Consider the following 7,942-nt stretch of genomic DNA (forward strand, 5'->3'; position numbering starts at 1 on the left):
GAAGTGTTTCTTTTACATAACTGGGAGCTTTTATATTAGGGGCATAGATATTCAGGATTGAGACTTCATTCTGAAGGATTTTTCCTGTTATGAGTATAAAGTGTCCCTTTCCATCTCTTCTGATTGATTTTAGTTTGAAGTCAACTTTGTTGGAAATTAGTATGGCCACACCCGCTTGTTTCTTAGGGCCATTTGCTTGATAAACCTTTTCCCAACCCTTTACTCTGAGTAGGTGCCTGTCTTTGTGGTTGAGGTGTGTTTCTTGTAAACAGCAAAATGTTGGATTCTGTTTTCGTATCCAGTCTCTTAGCCTGTGCCTTTTTATAGGTGAATTGAGTCCATTGATATTAAGTGATATTAATGACCAGTGGTTGTTAACTTCAGTCATTTTTAGTAGTAGAGTTTGTGTGTTTCCCTTCTTCTAGTTGTGCTGGTGAAGGGTCGCTAGATGCCTGAGTTATTGTCGGCGTTGTTGGACTCCTTGGTTTGTGATTTTCCTTCTATTACTTTCTGCAAGGCTGGATTTGTGGCTGCGTATTGTTTAAATCTGTTTTTGTCCTGGAATATCTTGTTTTCTCCATCAATGGTGAATGCAAGCTTTGCTGGGTATAATAGTCTAGGCTTGCATCCATGTTCCCTAAGTGTCTGTAGCACATCTATCCAAGCTCTTCTGGCTTTCATGGTTTCCATTGAGAAATCAGGTGTAATTCTGATAGGTTTCCCTTTATATGTTACTTGACCTTTTTCCTTTGCAGCTCTTAATATCTGTTCTTTATTCTGTATGTTTTGTGTTTTGATTATTATATGGCGTGGGGATGCTTTCTTTTGATCCAGTCTATTTGGTGTTCTGTAGGCTTCTTGTACCTTCATAGGAACATCCTTCTTTAGGTTGGGGAAGTTTTCTTCTATAATTTTGTTGAATATGTTTTCTGGGCCTTTGAGTTGTAATTCTTCTCCTTCTTCTACCCCAATTATTCTTAGGTTTGGTCTTTTCATGGTGTCCCAGATTTCCTGAATGTTTTGTGTTAAGAATTTGTTAGATTTGTTTAGTTCTTTAATCTGTGAGTTTATTTCTTCTATAGTATCTTCAGAGTCCGAGATTCTTTCTTCCATCTCTTGTATTCGGTTGGAAATACTTGTCTCTGAAGTTTCTGTTCGTTTACTCAGAGTTTCCATTTCCAGTCATCCCTCAGATTGTGTTTTCTTCAATACCTCCATTTCATTTATCAGGTCTTGTACTGTTTCCCTTACCTGTTTGATTGCTTTTTCTTGTTTTTCTTGTTTTTCTTGGGTATCTTTGAGAGATTTATTTATTTCGTCTACCTTTTTGTTTGTCATCTCCATTTCTTTATGGCAGTTTTTTACCTCCTGTTTAAGGTCCTCTATTATTTTTATAAAGTACTGTTTAATGTCGGTTTCTTCTATATCTTCTGGGGTAGGGTGTTCAATTCTTGTTGTTTCGGGATGTCTGGCTTGTGGTGATGTCATGTTGCCTTTCATGTTGTTGGAGGAGCTCCTGCATTGGCGCCTGCCCATCTCTTCCCCAAAGAATGATGGATCCTTCTGCAGACTGTGAGGTCCCCTTGCAGGCCAAGCAGCTCTCAGACAAAGGCCTACCTTGCTCCGGGTAGTCAAATGAAGGAGGGGACCTCCCACCGGCCTGGGAGCACTCAATTCCAGGTCCCCAGAGCCCAAACAGGCTGAGCTGTGGGATTTTGTGGCCCCAAAGACGGGAGGATGAGGAAGGGGGAGGGGGGGAGGATTCTGGGTGCAAGCTGGGAAGGGACAGGGAGAGAGAGGCGGTATCCGGGGAGAATAACCCCTGCAGGAAGAGCAGGAAGTGTGCTGGTGGCAGGGGGAGTTGTGGAGAGTCGGTGGTCCCTCACCGGGCAGCTGCCGAGGTTCGGGCACTCACTCCTCACTCACCCCAAAGAACGATGGATCCTCCTGCAGACTTTCAGGTCCCCTTGCAGGCCAAGCAGCTCTCAGACAAAGGCCTACCTTGCTCCGGGCAGTCAAATGAAGGAAGGGACCTCCCACCGGCCTGGGTGCACTCAATTCCAGGTCCCCAGAGCCCAAACAGGCTGAGCTGTGGGATTTTGTGGCCCCAAAGACGGGAGGATGAGGAAGGGGGAGGGGGGGAGGATTCTGGGTGCAAGCTGGGAAGGGACAGGGAGAGAGAGGCAGTATCCGGGGAGAATAACCCCTGCAGGAAGAGCAGGAAGTGTGCTGGTGGCAGGGGGGGTTGTGGAGAGTCGGTGGTCCCTCTCCGGGCAGCTGCCGCGGTTCGGGCACTCACTCCTCACTCACCCCAAAGAACGATGGATCCTCCTGCAGATTTTCAGGTCCCCTTGCAGGCCAAGCAGCTCTCAGACAAAGGCCTACCTTGCTCCGGGCAGTCAAATGAAGGAGGGGACCTCCCACCGGCCTGGGTGCACTCAATTCCAGGTCCCCAGAGCCCAAACAGGCTGAGCTGTGGGATTTTGTGGCCCCAAAGACGGGAGGATGAGGAAGGGGGAGGGGGGGAGGATTCTGGGTGCAAGCTGGGAAGGGACAGGAAGAGAGAGGCAGTATCCGGGGAGAATAACCCCTGCAGGAAGAGCAGGAAGTGTGCTGGTGGCAGGGGGAGTTGTGGAGAGTCGGTGGTCCCTCACCGGGCAGCTGCCGCGGTTCGGGCACTCACTCCTCACTCACCCCAAAGAACGATGGATCCTCCTGCAGACTTTCAGGTCCCCTTGCAGGCCAAGCAGCTCTCAGACAAAGGCCTACCTTGCTCCGGGCAGTCAAATGAAGGCGTGTTTTTTGGTTTTCAGCCATAGCAGGAAAAAACCTGTGCCATTTTAAAATGCTGGCATTCTGTTCCGTACTGCCAGGGCAAACTCTGACTCTTTCAGGCAGGCAGTCTGACTACAGAGCGTTTGAGTGTGGTTTCTGAGTGCAATGCTGCAGCTTGCTTGCTGGCAGGGACCTTGAAATGCCATAGAGTTGTGGCAATAAAAATGACTACAGCGGTACCTCTGCCATGAAGCTGGAAAGCTAAGGAATGGGCTATCCAGCCGTCAAAGCCATGGCTTTAATCCTCTTCTTAGACTCAGGTAGTTAGAAAGAGAGAGATATACAATAAAGACAGATTCAAAGATGAAAAAAACCTCTAAATGGTTTAGTATGTGTTAAAAATATATGCAGGCTAAAGGTTAAAGTTCTTAAAAGTAAAAAAGAAAAAAAGGAAGTAGTTGTGTGTGGTAGTACACACCTTTAATCCCAACACTTGGGAGGTAGAGGTAGATTGACCTCTGTGACTTCAAGGTGTGGTAGCACACGCCTTTAATCCCAGTGCCTTGGAGGCAGAGACAGACAGATTTCTGAGAATTCAAGGACAGCCTGATCTACAGAGTTATTCCAGGACAAAGATATATAGAGAACCTGTCTCAAAAAATGAAAGTAAAAATAAACAAAATAGAGGTTAAAATAAAGCTGCACAAAGATGGAAAATACACAGAGAATCTTGATACTGTATGCTATTTGAATTGTTCGAATGCTGAGGAAGGAGCAACAGCTGCTAAAAGATATTTGTTTATAAATGCTGCTGAACTAATCCAACATAGATATTTTGAAAATACCTGTAGAAAAATAAGAGCTTAACCCTAAGAAAGGTCTAGACTTTCATATTTCCTAATTTTATTCTTCAGCATAAATATCAAATTGGTTTATCTCTGCATTATACTTTGCTAGAATGATTTTTTTAACTTCCATTTTAGTTGCTGACTTAAATTTCATTTTTAAAAGTATCCAATAATTTTGGGTATGAGGAGAGAATTTCGGTGGCTCTTGATTAGAACTTAAGATTTTGTCTTTCTGTGTAGCTAGTATGACACCACACATCAACAAGTATAGTTTTAAAGGTACAAAGAATATGGAGGGATGAAGTAGTTAAGGATGAGTGCTTACTCAGGGGACATGAGTTCACTTCCCAGCCCCCATGTCAAGTGGCTGCTCAACAACTACCTATAAATTCAGCTCCAGAGAATCTAACACCCTCTTCTACTCTTCATGGGCACCTGCATGCCCATGCACACAGACCCACAGACATATGCACACATATTAAATAAAAAATCTTTTAATAAATGAACATGAAATCAGAGTATGGTGGTTACGTGCCTTTTATTTCCAAAACCAGAAATCAGGAGGCTAAGGCAGAAGATTTTAGGATTGAACCAAGCCTTCGCTACACAGTGAGGCTGTGTCTAAAAATACCAAACAAAACAGAAAACAAAAACAACAAAATGAACAGAGGGTGATGAATAAAGAGGAAAATTATCCAACATCTTGAAGAAAGCCTACTGCATACCTAGAAATTCAGACACTAATACATCCTCCTTTTTAAATTTAATTAAAATAATTCTGATAAATAATTTTAGTTCTATGAAGTGCAAGATGGGACTGAGAATCTGGGGTTCTAGCTCATACAGGAAATTCCGAAGCAGAAGCTCGGTGTAGACACTGTGTGTGGAGAACACATATCCACATATCCATATCCACAGAATGATGGCAACAGCTGACTCTAACCAGGAGGTTAAGGGTTAAGGGTTAAGGGTTAAGGGTCCGGTAAGATTTAAAACAAGCAGTGTAGAGATGAACCTACTCGCGGGTTTTTGTTTTCTTTTGTTTGCTTTTGAGAAAAAGATAAATGTAAACAGGCAAAGAGATAAGACCTTGATACCATGTGGGGCTGAACCCTCCTGATTACTTAGCCAATGAGGAAGTGGAGAAAGGACCTGCGTCCAGAACGACATAGGTTCTTTGCACAGCGCTACAACAAACTGCCTCGCTCTCGCTGTTCTGAGGCCCTCGTGCTCTGATGATGACAGGAAGATCTCCGTTCTGCAGGGTATGACCTTTGGTCTTCCCGAGTGCTGGGATTACACACATGCACTGCCCTGTTAAGCAGGGTTTCTAAGGCAGTGCTTTCACATGGAACATGGGGATTGTGATAGAAAGTGTTAGCTGACCCTGAATGAGATCTCCTCTTTCTTAGAACAATTTTTATTCAAAATAAAAAGAAATCTGTGCTTGCTTTAGTAACATGCATACTAAAACTGGAATGATACAAAGGTGATTAGCATGGCCCCTGTGCAAAAAAAAAAAAGACATGCAAATTCATGAACTATTCCATTTTTCTAAAATATATAAAGAACTTTTTAAAAACTGGACATCAAGAAAACAAACTAAAAATCAAGTGCAGTTCTAAACAGAGCATTCTCTAAAGAGGAAACACAAATGGCTGAGAAGCACTTAAAGAACCCTGCCTCGAAAAACCAAAAAAAAGAAAAGAAAAGAAAAGGAAAAAAAAAGAAATATTCAACATCCTTAGCCATCAGGAAAATGCAAATCAAAACTACTTTGAGATTTCACCTTTCATCTCTGTGAGTCATCTCTCCAATCCCAGAACTTCTATTTTTATCTGGATAGTATTTCTCAGCTTTTCTTGAAGATGGTCATGACCATGTGACTGAATTCTGGCCAAGAAATCATGAAATCATTACATGGAAATATAGAATATATTAACAGCTTGTCCCATAGGTGGTCATCCATTGTGTCTCTAATTCTTGATTATCAGTCATGGTTTCTAGCTGTGATTTAGATCATTATTGGGTAGAAGCTTTGCCCTTTCCCTCCTAGAGCTCCTAGAGCTTACCTGCCTTTCCTGTGGGAGTGAGGAGTATCTGTTCCTCTAAGCACCTTCTGATGAGGTCCCCGGATACACCAAGAAGCCATGATTCTATTGAGCATCATTGGAACTGACTAGGTTCATAGCCTGCCCTTGCTCACTGGTCACCCCTCTGTAAGACTCGCTGTGGGACTGGAGTCCAGCTCAGAACCTCAGCAAGCTTGAGGAACCTCACTGTCTCCTGGTTGGCATTCTTTCCAGGGTCTCAATGTGGTATGTCTTTCTTCAAAAACACATCTCCGTTTATAACATAGTCCCTAAAATACTCCAAACTAGGAATTGTACACTCTATCTCTTCACGTCAGATCACTCTTGGCTACTGACCCCCACATAAGACAGTCTGACGTTGGTCATATGCCACCTTGCCGGTCCTCAAGCTGTTATACCTTCCAAACAGTAAGACACTAGGTTACAATGTTGTTATACACTACCCTACAGAGTAACAGGAGTCTGCTGTTGTCAGTGGAGCCCGTTCACATTTAGTTGCACATCTGTCTTGGCTCAAAACATCTGCTTTCCTAGTATTGTCATTGGAAAGTCATTCTGTGATAGAAAGAAAAAGAAGTAGGGACAGAAAGCCTTTTTTGAAAATTAGAATTCGCCTTTGGAGTCCCATGTAAGAGCACTAAGTTCTTATATACACTGAAGCAATTAAATTTGTTTTTGATTGATCATATAGACATAAAGAGGCTGTACAACATCAACTAATTTCATTAGTGTCGTTGAAGAGCAAGCTTTGAATGTGACTTCCCAGGGATCGCTCACAAGGAAAGCTAATCCAGTGAAGAGGGAAGTGGGAGAGTTTGCTACAATTTCATGCTCCATGATCAAGTGTGGAAATCCAATGGAGAAGTAAATTATTCTTTGTTTGCATGATTGCTACTGGAATAAAAGACACATTAATAATCCGGAGTTTGTAAGAGCAAAGGGGTGGGCTATTCATGCCGTCTCTGGCCAACCCTTCCAGGACTCTGCAAAAGAGAAGGAAGGAAAACATAAAATTGCCTAGGAACACATGAGTGCCTTGTGGGTATTAAGGTAAAATCATTATTAATACTGGAACCAGATAGAGAAGAGTAAGCAGAAGGAAAAAAAGAAAGATTCCTTTGTGCTGATCCAACATGCACCCTGCCCTACAGGGAGTCCTGCTCTTCCTTATTCTTCCGTAGAGTTAGACACTGATGCTTTCTGCCTCTTAAACTTGGGGTGTGCCTCGAGTACAGCAGGTGATAGTTTTCACTTGTCTGTCTCCCAACAAAGTTGCATAGAGTCAGGGCCTAACTGCAGTGTCTAGTATGGGGCCTGCCAATGTGCTTTGAATGAATAAAGTAATTAATTGCAGTCCATAAGTGAGTACAAGTGAAGTCTAAATTTCCCATAGAATGACACAGAAAGAAGTTGGTTATGGCAAAGCTAAAACCCGCTTTGTTTGATCTTTTCTGCAAGACAAAAATATAGCAAGTCGAATCATCTCTCTGTGATTTTTTTTTAGAAGCATGTTATTTTAGGAATATGATTCATGGGGGGATAAAGACCACATTCATGCAAAGTGTCTGCCGGTGTTGTAAACTTCTGTGGTATTTTGAATATTCCTTCTTTCTACTTGAAATCTGAATCTTGAGATAGATTCATATTATTTAGGGTTCTCCAGAGGACAACTAATGGAATGCATGAATCATCTTTCTATCACCTATTATTTATTATCTATCCACCAACCATTATCTATCATTTGTGTATCTACCTGTCATCTACTATCTGTCCATCTATCATTTAGCCAAAAAAATTTATTATAAGGGATTGGCTTATATGATTTTCAAGACTAGTAAGTACAAGTCTACAGTATGAACTCATGTGTTCCTAGGCAGCAGGGAGAAAGGTGATACCGTAAATTCCAAAGGCAGTCTACTGGAGAACTTCCTCCTCCCATTGCAAGGTCTTTCCCTTCCATTTTCTTCTTTGCGAGTCTCACACTTATTGGACAGGCTTATCCAAATTGTACAGTGCAACCTGCTTTATTCTACCAGTTAAAATGTTGATCTTGTCTAAAAACACCATTGAAGCAGCACTCAGATTCCCATTTGACCATTAAATACAAAAGGAACTGTGCCAGCACTCATGTGGCAAGGTCTCTATAGACCGTTTATTGTCTATCACTCTGCTTGGCAGTGTCTGAAGGAAACAGCGAAGCTGGATACTGCTGGTTTTGTGTATGTG

At 42.5% G+C, this 7,942-nt stretch overlaps 1 non-coding gene across 1 annotated transcript; it reads left to right on the top strand.

Moving 5' to 3' along the window:
* Window positions 1-5,070: 5,070 nt before the first annotated feature.
* On the top strand, window positions 5,071-5,179 carry LOC119826991. Its single transcript, XR_005287542.1, has one exon. It is a non-coding gene; the product is annotated as a U6 spliceosomal RNA (small nuclear RNA).
* The last annotated feature ends 2,763 nt before the right edge of the window (window positions 5,180-7,942 follow it).

This window comes from Arvicola amphibius, chromosome 11 (assembly GCF_903992535.2).
Source record: "Arvicola amphibius chromosome 11, mArvAmp1.2, whole genome shotgun sequence".
Classification (NCBI taxonomy): Eukaryota; Metazoa; Chordata; class Mammalia; order Rodentia; family Cricetidae; genus Arvicola; species Arvicola amphibius.